The sequence below is a fragment of the Chaetodon auriga genome, chromosome 11, assembly GCF_051107435.1.
Source record: "Chaetodon auriga isolate fChaAug3 chromosome 11, fChaAug3.hap1, whole genome shotgun sequence".
In the NCBI taxonomy this organism is placed as follows: domain Eukaryota; kingdom Metazoa; phylum Chordata; class Actinopteri; order Chaetodontiformes; family Chaetodontidae; genus Chaetodon; species Chaetodon auriga.
Window position 1 is genome coordinate 15,501,970 of NC_135084.1, and position 20,005 is coordinate 15,521,974.

Consider the following 20,005-nt stretch of genomic DNA (forward strand, 5'->3'; position numbering starts at 1 on the left):
TAGATGAAAATTGGCCTGTTTTACAAAGACTACTAATGTAAACAAACCTTTAACAATATTACAAAATGGAAAATAATTAATTTGGTGTCTGCTGTTAGGCTAAATAAAAAGCGATAGCAGGCTCCTGTCCTCTGTGAGAAACTGATTCACATACTGTGCCTGTAACGTGAGGCTATTCGTAAAACCTAAATTGTATAACATTGTTCACTTACTGGTTTCTAATGGATCTTATTTGTACAGTTTATTTATCCCATTTGGACCAACCAACAGCACAGCAGGCATTTAAGATTGCTACTTGCTTAAAATTAATATATGTCACCTTCATTTGTTTTCATTCTGCTGGCTTGGACTCATGTTCTTCACATTGTTTTTAGTGAGTAGAATTTCTCCCTGATAAAATTGCAGGACTCTAAAAACTCTTCATTCACTGCAGTAGTTCATCTATCTGTTTTAGCCGCGCTTGTAATATGGTGTGTGCATTACTTGAGCAACCATAAATGCACTCCTACCTTCAGGCAGTGCTTTATTAAATTAAGTCGTCTTTAAGGTCAATATACTTCTGTAATGAGTTGTCTCTTTTGATCATCAGAGGTTAGATTGTACCTTGATCCTCACTCCCTTTAATGGTGTTGGTGTCACAGCTAAGCTAACACCAACACTGATGTTTTTCATATTTCAGCTTTAAGTCAGCGCAAGTAATGTTTTGCATGCTTAAAATCCATTTCCATAACTAAGTGTAATTTCCCCTCAGTTTGTTCCTGTTTAATGAGGTGAAGTCTTGTTTGTATGCCTCCCAATGTCACCAGAAAAGTCATTCATGCGGCGGTGTCAGAATTAAATCAAATTAGCATTACTACACTGCCATTTTACATCAAACTGTTCGAGTAAAAACATTTGGCTCGAGTCAGTTTTACACAGAACTCCTTTTCCGTCTGATGCTGCAGTTTCATTCAAAATTCTTGGAGGGGTCCTAATGATGAAATGTGTAAATGCCTCGACGTAGGTGTGGTGAGGCAAGGGGGTGAAAGCGGAGGAGAGAAAATGACCAACATTGATTTATCCTGGATGTTCTCTTGTCTGGTTGGTGCCGTCAGAACACCTCGCTGCGTCCCATTCCCTCCCATTATCTCCCTGCGATCACCGCAGTCCAACGAGTTTCCTACAGGGTCATAAATACTTCCCCCGGACCCCATACTGCTTCCACATCATCCTCCAGACGCCGCCTAATGACAGCGAAAGACAGACAATGCATCCTTTCTCTCGTGACTGCCATGCTTCTCTCTGTTCATACACATTTTACAGTGGCTGAAGAACGTATACACCACGAGAGGCCAGCAGCGGCGTGTCCCCCAGACTTTGCATTTAAAATGGTACATTAAAGCAACATGTCTGAAAATATTGCACATGATTGATGTTGGTAATGACAGTGTTTTCCCAGTGTGAAAGTCATATGTGTGCTTTTCTCTACATTTAAGGTCCCCAAGAACAGAAAATGCCTGAGCTCCAAAAAAAAAAAAAAAACAAGATTAAACAAAACAAAGAGTAGGAAAGACAATACTGTCACATGGCGACAGAATTATACATTGAGTTAAACACTTCCAGTGCTTCTTGATGGGAAGGAGACAATCTATCAGAGACAGTGATTCAAGTTAATTATTTTAATGCGCTGGTCATCCGAATCAATTAGAGAGTAGCACACAATGAGCCTCTAGCATAAACAAAGTCTTTTCTGGACAAACATCCCCACCAACGGCCCTATTAGAGAGAAAGACACATTCATGAGCCACTTACATATGAGTCTAAAAAAAAATTGAGACCCATCTGATTCGCTACAGCTATGAGGCCAGGTCAAGTGGGCAGTCAATTATGTCATTGTTCCACTGATCAATTGTTTGTACAGTAAATTGCAAACAAGTTGCTTTTCATTTACCAGTTTACGGACGGAGCAGCACATTCCAGACGAAACTAATGACCTCTGACTAAAAATTTGGCAAGTGACTGGACCTGGGCGCCTCGGCCAGTCAGAGCTTCTTCTCCGGTCATGGTTCTCTGCTCTGAAGGAAGCCTTGCAAATTAGTTGTGCAGACAAACAGTCTGGATGAACAAACACGTGCAATGGAAATACCATGTTTTTGGCAAAACAACCAAACAAAAAAACAGACTTTTGCCACAAAATCAGAATATATGTAACTGTAATTTGAATTGCTTATTCGGTCAAATGTTTGATTACCAAAAAGTGGAAACGTAAGTCTTAATTATTTTTTAGCACCACCTACATTGGTGTTCCCCAGGTGACATTAATTTTTGGTTCCAACTGATAATGTCGGTACTTTACCACCAAATAATTGTTGAACAAAGTACTAGCACTAGGTCTTCTTCTCAGATGGCTCCACGAGCAGTCAACCAGCTGGAGGCTAATGTTGTTAGCGACTTCTTAGTGTATTCTCTGATTCGAGCACTCTCTATGATACTCTAGTTACTCTGCGTCATTTGAATTACGCAGTGACATGCAAAATACCGAGGTCACAGGACCTCTCATCAATACGTAGCCTATTTAACATGAACGAAAAGTCTTATGAGATTCAGTGCTAACATTGCAAGCTTGGCTAACTTCCTTCCATTTTCCAAGGGGAAGTTAGTCCGCCTAGCTTGCTAGCTTACAGTTTCTGGGAGTTATGTAAACTTAACTGCACAAGGTGTCCACCCAGATGTTGAGTCTGCAATGGAACATGCTTAATGCTATATGTGCTTGTTAAAAAAGGGTGAAAAAGTCTTGTATTAACAGTCTTTGGCTCTATGATAGCTTGTCTTGTTTATCTTGGGCTCTCAAAAAAAAAGAAATACTGAAACTGCGTCACTGTTTCCGCAAATACATCCAAAAGTAGTTTATATCCACTTTTAAAAAATGGCAAAATATAGCTGCATTATCACTGAAGTATATATTTCCTTACACAAAAAGTGAGACGAATTAAAACTTCAGTTCAACTTCAATATAGTCTAACCGCATCGTACAGTAAGTTAGGGCGCAGGAGCAAGGAGAAACGCTCTGAAGCCTTTTACGATAAAGCTACGCCTGAACTAAATATAAGTTCCCCAGTCAGTTTTTTCACACAACCCCACACTGTGTTTGGCAGACCATATTTAGGGACAGTCAGCTGGCAGAATGAATTGGCCACCCACAGATCCCTTGCATTGTAAAGCTGCCACATGCTCTATTAGTCCCCACTGTTCGAATGTATACATTAAAGATAGCAGAACAAAATCAGACAGCAAGGCCGACTCCGCGCCATGAAATCAGGACATCATCATCCTTTAGTCTAAACATGAATATTCACACCACGCTTCAGTTTACATCGTTAGAAACCATAGCATGTGTGCCAATGCGGGCTTTGATGTGATGCTTTGAGTGACTCTCCATTCACGGAGACCAAGCACATATTGTAAATTGTAATATATGACCTCGCGTTGAGTATATTCTTTGTGGGGTCTCGCAGACAAGCCGTGCACTTGGGAGGGACACGAATGACTGAACATTGCTCTATTGGGTAAGCCTCCTAATAGAATGGCATGTTTAGGCCTGTCATTCAAAGCAGAGGAGCGTCGTGTGATGAGGAGGCTTGGTAAATGAGTATTTTAGCAGGCATAGCTAATGTCTACAAACCTGTGGTGTTTAGTTTGCTGTTAAGGATGACATTAACAGAGACACAGACCCAGGGATGCTGATCAACCCTGAGGTCCTAACACATGGGATGGTGTTTCTGGCTCATTTCCTGCACCATAATCAAGGCTTATGTACCTTTGTTTGAGGTTGAATAGACATGTGTGCGTGTTTATAATATTTGAAAGCTTGCTTTTGTGTAACCCGAGCTCAGCACTAGATGTCAGTTTTCTCTGTCTGTGTTGTTGTCCCTCTGTCTTTTTGTCCGTCTGTTTGTCTTTCTCATCCTCTCTCTCACCCTCTAATGGAAGCGGGAGGGAATCAGCTAATTAAGGATGTAAATGGAACTGAGGAGTGACAAAGAGCCTGCTTGTAATTCGCATCTAAATTGTCTCTTACCTCAGCAGAAAATTTATCACAGGAGACAATGTCAACTTTTACATGGGGAGAGCCATTTGCATTTTTCGAATTCATTACAAGGGTGGCGCTGCAATCATAAGCCGTGATAGAGACCCCTACCCTCCCTCCATTCTGCTGCACCCACCCTACCCATCGCTACCGGGTAGAGGATAATCTGATGGGTTCCTCTTCAGTGGTCACTCAGCAGTAGTGGAGATGCAGGGAGGAAAGAAGGAGAGGAGAGGAACAGGAGTAACAAGGAAAGAGGTGAAGAGAGTTTGTTGCATGTGGAGCATAAAGTGGCCCACCCACTTGTTTATGTGTGTATGTGCATGTGTGTTTGTGAGTGTGCATGTGTGCAGCAAAGCCACACCACTCTCCCAAGCGACAGAAACCTTGTTGTGATTTATGCAGCCTGAGATATGAGTGCTGGTTACGCAGTAGCAAGACATCGATCTGACAAAGCAAACCAAACAATAAAGAGGCGAGGAAGATGATGTGCCCAGTGGAGTGGAGAAATGGAGAGTGTACCTATAAGAGCTAATTATCTGAGCACATAATTCTTCAGGTTAAGACAGGGGAAACTGAGAGCCAGCCAAGCCACAGCTGTCTGAGAACGGGCTCGGCTATACAATGGCCCTAAGGTCCCAGACCGTGGTCAAGAATAATTCACAATAAAATTGTGTATCAGTGCACCTTGTCAATAAGATTAAACCTTGATGAAACAGCGCGCAGCAAACTGTCTCATGTGTCAAGAGCTATACAAAGCATATTTCAATTACTTCAATCAAAGTGCCCAAATTGAACATTTCTATTTTAGTTACTTACTTCAGCAAACGTTTATTTGTTTATTTATTGGCTGAAAAGATAGAGAGGTATCAGCCCAACATGTGTGCTGACTTTGGTGTCCTGGCCTGATTGTTCAGAAATATTGCAGCAAAAGGCCTCACATACTGAGTTTATATGCTGCTGTTTCAATTGAAACTCCTGTGAATGAACCATAGCTCATAAATTAAAGTCAAAAGCAACCTTTGTTTCCATCTTTGGACAAGATGTAATATTGCCATTTTCTGACCACATTTTCGTGTTAAAAATGTTATTTTTGCATAGTATTATGGTTGGTATGAGTGGATGATGTCCATAATATCTGCAGTTTATTTAGTGTCAGTTAAATTCAGTAAAAATCCTGTACTTGGAGGATTTAATCTGTTCATCCAATTTTAGTGCCTTCATAGTTAAGCACTGAGTGCATATTTCCACCTAGAAAATTCACAGTCTTATTCCTCTCCAGTTGAGGAGATTATAAAGTCTTGGCCAGAGGTTATATAATAGCAGCGGCTAGCCTTTATGGTTTTATCAGCAATCCATTACAATCACTGAGCAAGTTCAAAATTCACAGTTCAAATACGGTCTTCCAACCTCATGTCATTTCTCTATAAGCCGTGAAAATAATAATGATAATATTTGCAATTATTATTTCCTATCTTGCAAACCCATTCTCTGCTTCTGTAAGCAGCGATCCTTTAATTAGACACAAGCACACATACACAAAGACTGGGGCGGTGGGTGCTCACTGCCATTAATAACACTATATAAAAGCAAAGCCAGACAGCCTCTGACACTTTTAGTAGTTTGGGAAACAAGATGTAATCTGCGTTCGGTGCCAGGAGCGGACCGGGGCTGTGTGTGTGTGCGAGAGGGAGGGAGTGTGGCCTGTAAGTCAACGCAAACAGAGCACTGTGAGTACATCACTGATGAAGACATTATCTGTGAGTTATACTCATACAGACAACGGGAGGGAGAAGAGTATAGGAACCATAAGACAGAGAAAGTGACAGATGAAATGGGCATCTGCTGTTGCCAAGGCTAGTCGCTGATGTGTACATTATTAGTCTTTCAAAAGCATGAGTGCTGCGAACTAAAGGGAAAACTCACAGATAAGTATTGTATATAATAGGAATTTTTGTGTTACAGCGCAAGAAGGGTCTTTTTGTTTGGGTGCTATGTGCTTACATTCTGTCTGTTGCGTTTCGTTTTATACGGCATTGTGTTATATCGCAGCATTTTGTGTTGGGCATGAGAGGATAGAGCAGAGGATGAGGTTCTGTTTAGTGGCACCCTTGGCACCCATCTAACCTTGGCATACTGCTGGGCATGCTCCACTGGCCCTGAACATGCTGAGGTTTGAATCCAGAAATGCTTTTGTGCAGCACAGGCCACCAGAGGAGAGGTGGGAGGCTCCATTAATATATCCCCAACTGTATCGCATCAGTCAAGACTCCATAGCTAAACCAACTGATCAGATCTCCAGTATATCTGCAATACCTGCACAGCACACACTTCAAAATGAGATTCATCTTCCAAAATAAATGAGCCTAATATTACAGATCCATAACCAGTTTGCATATATTAAAGTTTTGCCAATTTGGAGAATCACTTACAGTACGTTCAGTTCATGCAAGGTCAATTTGCGTCATTGTTTTCTTGTTTGTGTGTTTGTTTGTTTAATATAAACCATGAATTCTAATTCTGGCAGCACAGAATGGCCACATTAACCAGGCATGGCAGTCTGGGACGGGGTCCAGCTGGAAGCACGCATGGGATGCTGCTTTGCTGCAACAAAACTGGCTTCAATGGAAAGAGCTAAATAGTTTTCTCATTTCCAAATGGTCAGTAAAAAGGAGAGAATAGAGGAAGCTGAATCAAAGGTTTAATAGTAAATCTTTTGGCTGTTTTTTTTTGCTTGTGGTTTCTACTGTCTCCATAGTCATAATTGCATTAAGATTTGTAGATTCACTTTCAAAGGTTTTATCTCACCTGATAAGATGGAGGAGGGTTATGTGCTATAGACCCACTGGAATGTAAGAAAATCTTACTTCACTATTCATCTTCTCCTCCCTCCTGCTGTTTTTTTTTTTTTTTTTTTTCTTAGCCTGGCTGGCTGCTTCGTTTGTTGGATGTGTGTCTGGGATGTGGTGTCTGCAGGAGGAAATGTCTGAATGAGGGCTGAGTTCAGGAAAAGTGCATCACAGTGTGTGTGTGTGTGTGTGTGTGTGTGTGTGTGTGTGTGCGTGTGTGTGTGTGTGTGTGTGTGTGTGTGTTGTGTGGTGCTGGTGAGCCCCTGGTGACCATATCTTATTTTCAACATGGCAGTCACCCAACTTCACCCTGACCTAGTGTGGTACAGGGTAACACATATGATGCACAGCACACATAAACTTGACAAAAACATGTCAACGACACACACACACACACACACACACACACACACTCACAAATCTACCTAATGTGTGTGAAGACCATGTGTGTTTCCCTGTTTTTTTTTGATGGAAATGTTACCCTCAGACTGACAGAAATTTGTGAAAACGTAAATGAAGTTTTGAATGCATTTAATTGGCTCTTAGGTCGTGAGCCTTTTTCACTTTACGAACTCGACTCCAAAGCCAACTGAACATAAAAACATGGGTGGCGATGCTGTCACGTGGCAGCGGCGCTATTAAAATCTCCTTTCCTCCTGCCATTTCCAACATGCTGCAGAAGTGCTAATCTTTGGTCCTCTTGCCTTCATTGGCCTTTACTGTGTACAACCACCTTTCTCTCACACTTTCATCAGAATCCCATTTTCCCCCACACCCCAAAAGCCCCCTCTGAAACTCTACCCCTCGCTCCACCATTCTTGCCTGCCTATGATGGATGGCAGCACCTCAGGTCCTCTCAGCCTGTCCATCAAGCCCTGCGATTAAAACACTTGGAATGACCAACATTTTTCTCTCTCTCTCTCTCTCTCTCCCTCCCTCAACCCCTTGTCCCCCATGCCACCCCTCCGCTCTCAGGCCACCACCACTGCAGCCCTCTGCCCCCTCACCTTTCTCACCCTCCCTCCCTCCAACACTCCTCTCCCACTTCAACTGCCCCCAGAACCCCACAATCCATCTTGTGGAGAAAAAACATCATTTATTCTGTACTTCCCAGATAATTTACTTTTTCTCTCCCTCTTTCTTTCCTCTTTTCTTTTTCTCCTCCTTTCTACAGGAATTCTCCATTTCCCTATAAAATGAAAATTCATCTGGAATTACATCTTATGTCATCATTATGTTTATTAAGCGTGGATGATGTATATGAGGAGCTGCGGCGTGCCGCTGAGTGCTTAATGATGCATAAGATTAAGCCGAGCCTCTCAGCTGTGCTGAGACTCCCCTCTGCTTCCCAGGCTGCAGACACACGCTGGGGGAACAGGCTCCAAACGGCCATCAGGTGAACAGGGGAAAAGGGAAAGCCTACATCCTCTTTGTGTGTCAGCAGAGGAGGAAAAGTGTTGAGTTGGTGCACAAGAGTTGCTGATAGGGGAGGATCAGAGAGTTGGCACCGACTTCAAAGAGAGAAAAAAGATGTGGTGTTTGTGTCAGTTTGGTGGGTGCAGTCAACGTGAATATCTGAAATTCTGTCCACACATAGTAACCACCACAGCCATTTTCTGTTACCACCTACCACTATGTCCCAGAACTAAAAAAATACATACCTCCCGTTCTCTGATCTTCTCATACTTTTGATCTCTGCTCACGCACATACACAGACACACATCGAGAGGATTTGCTCTTGGCCTCCCTCTAGCCTAGCAGCAGAAGCACCAGCAGTCTATGACAAAAACATTATCCTTCTGGTGCTAAACAATCCAATAAACCTCTCCACAGGGAAGAACTTAACCTCTCCTCTCCTCCGATGCTGGCTTCCAGACCACGTGACGGCTGCCACAGTAAATTCAAATCATTAGTCTTCTCACTCCGCCATCACACAGGGAAGGAAAAAAATCTGCCTCTATTAGTAATGGAGACCTCGTCAGAGACCTTCCTCTGAGAGCCCTGCCTTCCCAATTCCCACAGGAAAAATCCCCAGCAAAAAACTAATTCTACTTTTAATAATCTGTCATCAGGACCAGAGGCAGTCATAAATTATGTGGGGAGCATGTGCAGGAGCGGGCCACGAGAGGGAACTCGGGGGGAGAAATCAAAGCCTGAGTTTGACAAACTTTGCAGAAGATAAATAATAACTTACAAACAGGATTAGTTGTAAAGTCATGGTTGAGTGCCCTGCCAAGCAGTTTCCCTAGCAGTCTATGCAGGATGAAGAATTTACAGACACACCTGTCATTAGCACCTCCCCCTTCTTCTTCCACACATCCTCCATCCTCTCTTTTTTATTCTCACTCCCCCGGCCTCTCTCCACTGTCTCAACAGTCCTGACAGACAAACATTGCTTGTGTTTCATCATTTCCCCTCTCACTTCCCAAAGACAGGTGCAGAGCACGGTTCTGTGTAGATGTAGGAGAGACAGTAAGGTGGTTAAGAGGCAGTATTAGCGTAGTCTGGCAGGGGAAATGGCCTCTTCCTCCACCCTTAAGTAAATAAACATGAATAACCAATCAGCCTCTTGCACACACACACACACACACACACACACCAGAGTACCACAGCAAATGGAGCTGGGATGTTCCCTGAGAAGCAGATGAGACACCATCGATTGGGATGATTGGTTTCTGGGCATCTTTGTGTGCCCACAGTTGAAGTGTGTATATTTGTGAAAATATCTGTAAAATGTAGGTGCATTCTGTTTTGTGTGTGTGCGTCTGTGCGGTACAGAGTTGGCGAGTGAAGCTGCCAGTATGAGAAGCAAGAGCTATGAGCCGTGGGGTTGTTCTCTCACTGTTTCCATGTCAATATTTGCTGGAACGATCGACATGCATCATAATCGGCTCCCTCTATCAAAGCGCGGCTAAAGGCCCATCTCCATCAGGTGACAGAGACCAGTCAGGTGATGAATCCCCCCACAGCTAACCACGAGGGGAGGAACTGGCTGAAATAAGACAGGCATGTTCCCACAAGTCTGTGTCAAATCTCTATTGATTTAATCATCAACAGAAAGATACTCTCTTGGTTTACACAGCATAAGGTCACCTGACGTGCTGCAACGGCTAACTTTTTTAATGTCTGTAGATAACAGGGGGAAATTTGTATCAGTGGCATTTTGCTGCAATAAACCTAGACATGAATCTAGCACTTTATCATTTTGCTATATGATATACTGCATGGTATGTTTCAGATTTAGGTTAATTGTTGCTTTTCCCAGTTTTATTTTTCATGTGATTTCAAAAAAGAGGCTGGCAGTATTCTATATTACTATTACTTCTTTTTGGCCACAGATCCCAGGAAACAATGGCAATAAACTGATCTTCCAAACAATCATTGACTGTGATATAGGTTATTCCTCTGTGCCAAAGCCTCCACTGATGTCTACAAACTACGCCATTGCATTGGGTGACATGGCCCTTAAATACAATGAACATCGCCACTGTAAAACCTCACTATAGCACTAATTGTGTGTTAATCCACAACTGAAAATAGCCCCCATCAAATACAGAATAACTTTTGTTTAAGTAACTTTTGTTACTAACTACAGAGAGAGGATTTGAATGGGCTTGGGTCCGAGAGCCACAGACAAGGATGGGAAATTTTTTGTTTCTGGTTATTTCATGGGACTTGTTGACAATAATGTTTATATGGAATAACACCAGCCTTATCCTTTAAATAAAGTTGATATCAATCAGCTGCAACAGATTTCATAGGTATTGAAAACAACAAAGTGGTCTGTGCTAACTTCCAAATACCGCCCTAAATACTCCAGTGCTTCCGTCTCATTGAGCACAACATAAAGAACGCACCTCAAGCGTGTCCCATGAAAAACCCTGAGAAAATGCATACATGCAGTACTGGGATTTCGCCCCTGCAAAGTAAAGTGCTCAATTTTCCCTCCATTCTCCGCTGATACCAAAGAAGCTCAATCATACAGGGACAGTAATATGAATCAAGGACAGCTCACTCACTCTCAATTGCAGCTTGGTCTAACTGGGACCACGGGTAAAGCAGAAACTGGGTTCTCAATTCAAATGGGAGAGCGAGTAGGCCAGCCGGACTCTCCGGCATGTCTCAGAGCTGATAGATTACCTACTGCTGTAAGGACAAAGGGAATGAAGATGACTACTCTGCCAAAGCTGGCTACAGATGAGACATGCACGGCTGAATGACCATGGTACACCTCACCCATTTGTCTATGTGTTCAAGTTTTGCACTACGTATGACAAAGGAGTCCGTACACTACACTATTGACATATAGTCTCACCTTTATATCGTGGAATATCTTGTTCCAGCTTTCATTTTAAGTTAGATTTTGAGCATGTTAGAGCATCCGTCAACTGGATTGGCCACTTAATGTTCCATACATGCCGCTATTTATTACGCAAAATGCTCTATGAGGGCATAAATCCAAATTAATGTCATTCAACTTTCTCTCAAAAGTAAAACAATGAATCTAATAAGAAGTCTGCATGATATTTGTTATGATTCCACCTATGTATAAACTTAAATACAGTATATTAACATTGATATACAATACTTTAGTACATATTGTGGAATACATTCCATTCTTTCTGTGGTGTTTTCTTTGACATTGGAAGCCTTACTCAGTGCATAAAGGCATATAATTCTGCGAGCCAGCTATTTTTTTTTTCTTTTTTTTTGCACAGAGTACATGATGTGCCATCCTCAGAGATTAACCTAGATGTTCTTGAGGCCAGGTTCACTTGTATCTGAGCCACAGTCGTATATTACAATGCAGCTGAGGTGGCAGTGGCAGTAACTCATTCTTTTCTATTCTATTCTGCCTCTGCATATTCCACCAAGCCCCCGCTGCTCTGCACTTAGAAGGTCACCTCTTTCATCAGCTATTCTATTTGCATTCCAAATCGTACGTACATGAAAAATGTGCCACTGAGTTTTCGCGGTGGCCCTTCGAAGGCAGATTAGATAGAATTTGCCATACGAACCTTATGCACGCTAACCTTTGCAGATGGCCCCACTATTGTGGAGAAATGGATTGCCTAATAAACCATATCATCCGACATATTTGCCGCTTGGCTGACCAAATAGAGGCTGTGTTTTTTGAGCAAATTCCCTTTGTCAAATTTGTCAGTGTTCATGCCGCCGTTTTAGGTTTGGGTCACAGAGAGGAGGAGGCGGGATCCATAGTGTATCAGGTTAAAGTGCCGAGCAATTTTGACTGTTTCTGAAGATGAGACAATTTTTCCACAAGATTTATTTCATCAGAAAGAAATATTTCATATGCTCTCCATTTGTTTGTTACATGTCTCCTATTCCATTCTCCTCCAACATACTGTACAACCTGCAGTATGTGCAGTTTAGTTCAACAGTGATGGACAGTTATTAGCGACTTATTCCACCTGATTAATTAAGACAAATAAACAATGCACCGTTGGTAACAAAGTTAGCACCTCCCACGTCACTTGCTCTATCGTCTGCCTTCTCTGTAGTACATATGCACAGTTATACTTGTGTTTCTTCAGGTTTGTCAGCTATTCTGACATTCATCTTTATCATTCATCATTGAAATCCCTACATATTACCACTGGGAGGGACGGCAGCGGAGAAACAATGCTACTTCTAAACCTTGCGAGGTTTTCACCAGAAATCTAATTTCACAGCGGAGCCCTAATTCATCGCTCCCAGAAAAACCTCTTTCATCAAACTTTGCATATGAGCAGCCAAGTGATGCACAGGCTCTTAACGGCATGCTTTGCCTCCTTTGGTGAGTTGGCCAACCAATCCATCTTCCTGAGTGTGCTCAGAGCCGAGGAGTGGGCAACCGATGCTCCCGTCACCGGGCTCCTGCGGGAGATGGATTGGGGCTCCATCGCCCACCTCCAGTCCGGTACCAGCCCAGTGGCACAATCTGGACCTCGGCACTGAGAGCCACGTGGTGGGCCTTGTGGGGCTCTATGAGGGGGCCATGAGAGGCAGGATGGAGGAAGCTGTGTCTCAGTCACTCATGTAGAATCCAGATCCTCTGCTCCACAGGAGACGGAGCTGGACCTCCTGTTTGTGTTCCACAGAACAGAGTGAGGGTGTCCAAGTCATTGCCTGCCTGTGCAGTTGCTAATGCGGGCATTTTGTCTATGACAAAATGTCACACAATAAATGTGATCATCAGCAAAAGAAAAGAAAACTTACTGACATGCATTGACTTGTTTAGCATATTAAAAGACAGAAATTGCAATCTACTGAGTGACCTCCATCTTAAGTAATGTCCTTCATTGGCTATTAGTCACTGAACTGTCTGACGGGACAACAAATACAATAAATGATAGCCCTGATTCCTCTTAATCTAATATGTCTTTTAAAATGTACATCCACCCTTAAAAAAGCTTGTCCTTCAGTCGGAGGAGGAGTTTTGATTCATCCCTTCGTATCGTTCATTCATGACTGGCTTTAAAACTGAAGTGAAAGCTTCTTTTATTAATCACAAAGAGCTCAAGTCAAGGCTTTGCACTCCGTTGCTTGCATCCAATTTACAGCAGCGATAATTCATGCTATGCTAAACATTTCTTGTAAAATGTCACTTTGTGTTTGTAATTAATTTCTAAATTAATAAGCAAAATTTCTGAGTTATGGCATCAAACCCTTTACCTTGGTCGCTGAACAATGCATCAAGGTGCCACCTGGAATGATCGAGGCGATAATAAGAATGTGACTCTGGGAAGAGATGAACACTTCACAGACGTGGCAGGTTGTTTCATAGTAGAGTAATGCAGCAAAGTGTGGGCAAATTACAAATGATCTGTCTCTCCTTGCATTTTAAAAACTTTGAGAGACGCAACAAATAACATGCCTTCACTCTCCTCTGCTGCATATTAGCACTGTCGCTCACTCGGTCTTCTTAATCTCACCGCTGACCAGGGTGGCCTGGTCCATAGGATTGAGAGCCATGCTTCCAAGTTGGGAGCTGAGTGTGTTAGGTTACCTCCTATATGGGGTATCATGTGTCTCTCATCTACTGCAAGCTATGGGCCCTTGATCAAAAGGAAACTAAAGAGTGGGGGGTCAAAATGAGAGGAAGACACAGAGAGTTTCTGTGCCCCCATGAAGGCAAACACACCTGTCACAGGCTAAACAAGTGCATACACCTCATCTTATCAAACAGATATATTCCATTAACTTCAAGCTTTACTTCTGGGACAATATCAGAAGTGCTTTGGGTGGAGGTACGAGGCATGTTGATCAAATAAGCTATTATAATTTAAACTTTTAAGGCGTTTCATTGAGTGTTTTTTTCCGTCGGTACAAGCGGCCCATCTCCGCTCCTTTGGTGCCATTGATGGCAACATCCATAACCTGTCCTCTGATATTTCATTCCCATACGGGTGCCATGAACCTAAGATGTAATCGATACACAGACACACAGGCCTTCTGTGTTATTACAAGGGGGACAATGTCTGCTCAGCTTCCCGTGCCGTTACACAGTTCAGGCTTCCAATTAACCTGAGCGGATCCCCATGCCAATCACACAGGGCCTCTATCGACAAGCCACATGAAAAGAATAATGTTGTTAGGATGATGTAGCTCACGGTAGGAGGGCTGCTCTCCCCCTCCTACCAGTGCTGACAGGGATGAGTGTTGTAGTCATTTATCACCTCCTCTCTGGTCACTGAGGGGCCAAACGGGGCTGCACGCCTCTCACACTCTCCCTTTGCTTCATCGGACCACCGAATAAATCTGATTACAATAATAAAGCCAAGAGATGTATCTGAATTTCATTGTGTGAGCTACTTTGGCTGGGCTGTACATTTTCAGCATGCACAGCCAGTGTTGAATTGTTTCAACCATTGTTGGATTTACTCAGCGCAGCATCAGTATCTCTGACAAACTCCGTTTCTTGGCCCATCTTAGCTGTGTGTATAGTCATTAAGTCTGGTTGCTTTGAGTTTGCATGTTGGGTAATTGTAGGGATACACAGTGGATTAAAGCTTAAGATAGAGTGATAAAAGGATGAGTCCTCATATAGAAAAAACGTTAGAATTAGGATAATCTTACTGTCTTTCTTATTCTTGATCCTGTGTTCTTCTTTTTACCCTTTTTTAACGTATCTTTCACATCGTATCTTTTCCAATAACTACTTCCTGCTTTTTTCTGATGAGCACAATTTTCCCTAATTATTCTCAGGGTCTCACATTTGTCAAAGGCCTGCAAAGACAATTCAGTGATGTGTTCGATGAATCAAGTGTGAAAACATCATACAGGCATGATAACAATATAATGCAGAAGTTGTGAACATACCTGTTTATTTGTCAGCAGTGACACTTTTTATAAATCCTGTCTGAAAACAGATGTGCTGTAACTGTTGGACTGGGACGGAAGATCAATCCATTCATTTTTTCCATGTCTACTGAGAGACAACATACAAATTGAGACTGTATCTAAGTTACAATAGCAGCCAAGTGTGGCCTACTAGGATTTCAGGAGTGATTGAGAGTGTGTTTAGATGCTCAGGGCCAAACTCTAAAAGCATTGTTACATTGACAAGGCCGAAGCAGAGAAAGAATGCCTCTCTGCGTTTACTCCCCCCTTTCTCGGGCATTGCTGCTAGTGGCGACTTTGATATTGATTATTGTGAAACAAAAATCAGCTCAAGGAGCACGATCATTAAGACAAATGCAGTTCCACTCAATGCCAAACGCACAAAGACCTGAAATGCTCTGAGACTTCTCAGTGTCAGACTTTAGAAGATGCTGTACACGCCAGTCCTCCGTGCACTTTAGTTCGGGGTCTATGCAGAACAAGTGCTTATAAAATACTATTACTATGTTGAGTATCCAATAGTGTGCATTTGGGATTTTTTTCCCAAAAAAAAAAAAAAAAAAAAACTCACAGGGTGGAGGAAGTCTTCAGATCCTTTCCTTAAGTAAAGCAGCAATACTGCAAAATAGAAATTCTCTGTTACAAGTAAAGCAGCAAAGTAGCAAAATATAGTTAAAGTATCAAAAGTAAAAGTACTCATGATGCAGAAAAATGGTCCCTGTGAGTGTCAGATTATCATACTGCAGTATCATTTCACTGTTGCAGCTGGTCGAGGTAGAACCACACAAGTTTTTGTATGAAACATTTTGGCCTGTAAAGTCACTAAAGCTGTTAAATAAATACTGTGGAGTAGAAGTGTGGAAATACTCAAGTAAATTTAAATTCGAGCTAATTTTGCAGGACTCTTGCATCTGATTCACAGACGAGAAAAAAAAAAAATGTTGTGATACTGTTATGGTTTGATTGTCAATACAACCACTTTTGATTTGGACCAATTTTCTCTCTTAGCCATCTTCAGACACTGATCCGGGTCTTGATGCAGCTGGCAGTCTTCAGGACAAATAATTCTTGTCTGCTTTGGTTCAAAATGAGGACAACCTAAAGTGGACAGTGTTAAGTTATGCTACAAATTCAGTATATCACCACATTATGAAGACAACTATAACATTTTACATCTTAAGAATGTGTGAAAAAACACTCCATACGGGTTGATGTACATTATTATGAACAGTGAAACTTTACTCATAACTGTGATCAATTTTTCTTGTTTACACAGCTCTGACTTGGGGATGTCATTGCAGATTTAATGTGGCCCCATACCTTTAAAACTTTCCATTTGTTATGTTTGGTCATCCCATTAGTTGCCATTTATTATCATTAGGGTGATAGAAGCCTCTTCCTTGCAGAGGCAGGAGGAAAAAACTCCACATTTTCACATTAGACAGAGCTCCACTGGTGCGTCAGATTAATGTTCCTTTCACAAAAAACAGAAAAGGTAGGTGGAACATCAACTTCAGGAGCAGCAGAACTATTACATTATGTTGTCTGTTTATTTGCTTATTTGCTTGATGGTTGGCTAATTCCTCCCGTTTTTCTCATGATGTTTAGGAAGACAGCTCCTCTTTGCTCTAAGTGCATTATAAGAATATGTAATTGATGCTTTGGCTGTTGCTAGTGTGATACTGTAGCTTCAACCATCAGTTAGGCTATATTTAGCCACAGGTTAGAGTGTGCAGCAGCAGATTAGAACAATTTCATGCATCAGATTTCAGCAGAAATCATCATTTTGCATGAGATGAATGATTCTTTTTTTTGAGGGATTTCAATGATTTGATTAGGAATCATGCAGCTTTTTAATGTTTGCCTAATGAAAGCTTCAATTTGGCCATGAGACAAAAAGGCCAGAGTCACTTCAAATTGCCAAAGAGAGTAAAAAGTGAAAAAAGAAAGAAAAACACTGAATGTCATAACAAGTTTTGAAAAACATTTTGTAACCATGGCTGAACTATATCCATCTTGTTGAAGAGGGCAGGTCTGGATGCGTCCACCGCAGGTTCAGGTCCCGTCCTGCCCAGTGTGAGCGATCAGTAACAAGGCCCCCAGCGAGCAGGACAGGTGTGTCGCTGATTCACTCTGTGTTATACCGTGATTAATGGTTTTCTTAATGTACTCGTGGCAGTAATAGAAGTCTCTCACGACTAACTTTGCATAAAAATGCAAATGAATAGAGGCAAAGTGCGGAAAAAACACAGTGGGCAGGGCTAAGCCTGGAAGCCTTGGGAAGTGGGTGTGCATATTTCTTTATTTCATGGAGAACAACTTAAAATTGTAGATTAGCCCTTGTTGTGCTGGAATAATTAAAGATCATGAGCCTTCGTGAGAATAATTTGGGGTTTAAGATGAAGGCCACCAAGAACCCAGCGAAACATAGACTCAAACAATTCAAAGTCTCTTTGTTAAAACTAACTGGGATACCACTTTATTCATAAGTAATAAACTAGCAATTAATTAATTGTTTGTAACACACTTAATTGTAGTTGGAAACAGATATAAGGGCATTAATGTATTTGTCAACAATTATTATTAATCACATAAACATCTGTAACAGATAGTGAGTGATTTGCAATATAATAACAAGATTAGAATAATTTTGTATGAGAAATATGATGTATTTAATGTTTAGACTTGCTATGATACAAAATAAATTAATAATTATATTTTTATATATATATTAGTTTATATATTTAATTATAAGCAAAAAACAGCCACTGATGAAGTCCATGTGATCGAAATCGAGTAAGTGGACCTTTGAGTCATTAATTTCCTAGTAAAACTATAGTAAGGCTATATAGTGTTTTGAATACATCATGCATGTGTATAAGCAGTTAAAAAATGCTTTATAATACAATGGATTTGTAATCACTGTATGTCATTGCATATGTTTGCAGTTATGTTATCAATTATTCACCAGCTGTGTCTATGTACTAATTGCTAAATTGAATACAGTGAAGTGTCACCCACAGCTCTTACACAAAGTTGCTCTAAAGCTCCAGACTGCATCACACTGTACACTTTACTATAATCTATCTTTACATGAAAAAGCCAGTTCGACATAAATCCACTGGAGCGACCCCGGTGCAGCCACAGTCTTCATCTGGTGGCCACAGCAACACTGGAGCATTTACATCCAATAATAAATATTTCAGAAGTTTACTTGACTGAGTACATCATGATTGCTGAGGCAGTCTGTTCATCAGTAAGTTTTTTCCCCCCTCTTTTATCATCATAAATAATGTTGATTAATTAGCAAGTCAAAATCACTGAGGATAATCCATGTAGAATATATCACTGTCAGGAAACTGTTGAATATTGCATTTACACCGGGAGCATTTTAATTACAAAAGTCGTAACATATTAATTGGGACTCAGGAGGAGTACAACAGTTGGAAGTAAAGACCTTAAAAATAACTTTTGGACCTTTGAAGATTTCGAAGCGAAGGCGTTTTTCCTCTCTTGTGTGCTGACTCCTCTTCACCTTTTCATTTCCTCTCTTATTTGCATCAGTAATTCCTTTTTGTATATTAAAACACGAGCAGTAGCTTCACTGCTGCTGTGTGAGGTAAGACTGCTCGTTTCTTAGAAGATAAGGCTGGAGATAATCTTATTCTTTTTGGGATCAAATCCTATAAAAAAAGACCAAAATTAACTAATGTAGCTTATTCATTTCCACTGTAGTCCAAAAACTCTTAAAAACAATCAGTGACCCACATTGTTGCACTGCAACACATACACCTTGCTCAAATCCGCAACTGAAACTAGTCCCTAACAAATTCACATTTCACTCCTGTTTGAGTGGCACTTTTTTAAGGAAATGATTTTGCCTTCGTTAAAAATGAACTTTATACGTGTGACGCATCATTACAGTCGTATGTCTTCAGAATGAACAGGGTGTGGGATGACTGCAACAAACAGAAAAGGGATGTTGGACAGTATTGATGGTTTTGGTCTTTTTTTTAATGGGAGTTTCGGACAATATCAAAAATATTGAATCGCCAGCTGGAAAGTTGATGCTGCAGAGTGCAGTTTTTATGCTTGAACTGAATTCATTATTTTCTCATATCCTGTGTAGTTTTCGGCTCTATTCTGCATTTTCAATGTGTCACTTATCTTAATTTACTGGCACAGTTGTCTAATATTTTTATTTATTGATATTTTCATGAAGCTCCATTAACAATGCATCATTTTGTTAGCTACATACCTTTAACTAGTGGATGCCAGTCAGACATTATTTACAGCAGGCTCTACAGCAGAACAAAGACATGTTGCACCCAACTCAGCCTCAGATGTTTCTGTGTTTAAAGGCTAAAGCAGAAGGATTGTTTTGTGATTGGTCTGAGTTTAGTAATCTCTCCAGGCACCAAAAAGCATGTCTTACTGTTTTATGAAGCCATGACACACTCATATCATCCTTTATGAAGCTAGCAACCAGCCTTCTAACACACAAGCCCATCAGAGCCAATCCCATCAGAAGGATGTGGGGCAGAGATGAAATTGGGCTCTTTAACTCCTTGTACCGTAACATGCTAATGCAGGACAATGACTCGCTCATTGCCTGCTATTATGGAATGTACTGGAGGCCCAACATGAAGGCTGTGACAGAGATGATTGTATGATACATGCAAATGAAGACTGGGCCTCTTACGAGAGAGCACAACTTTTTACTGCCAGGTGCAGTGTTGTTAAGGGA

At 41.3% G+C, this 20,005-nt stretch overlaps 1 protein-coding gene across 1 annotated transcript in view; it reads right to left on the bottom strand.

The window, feature by feature from the left end:
• Positions 1–20,005, bottom strand: part of wnt8b (wingless-type MMTV integration site family, member 8b) — a 183,633-nt gene that overhangs the window by 44,698 nt on the left and 118,930 nt on the right. The gene's annotated exons all lie outside the window — the stretch shown is intronic.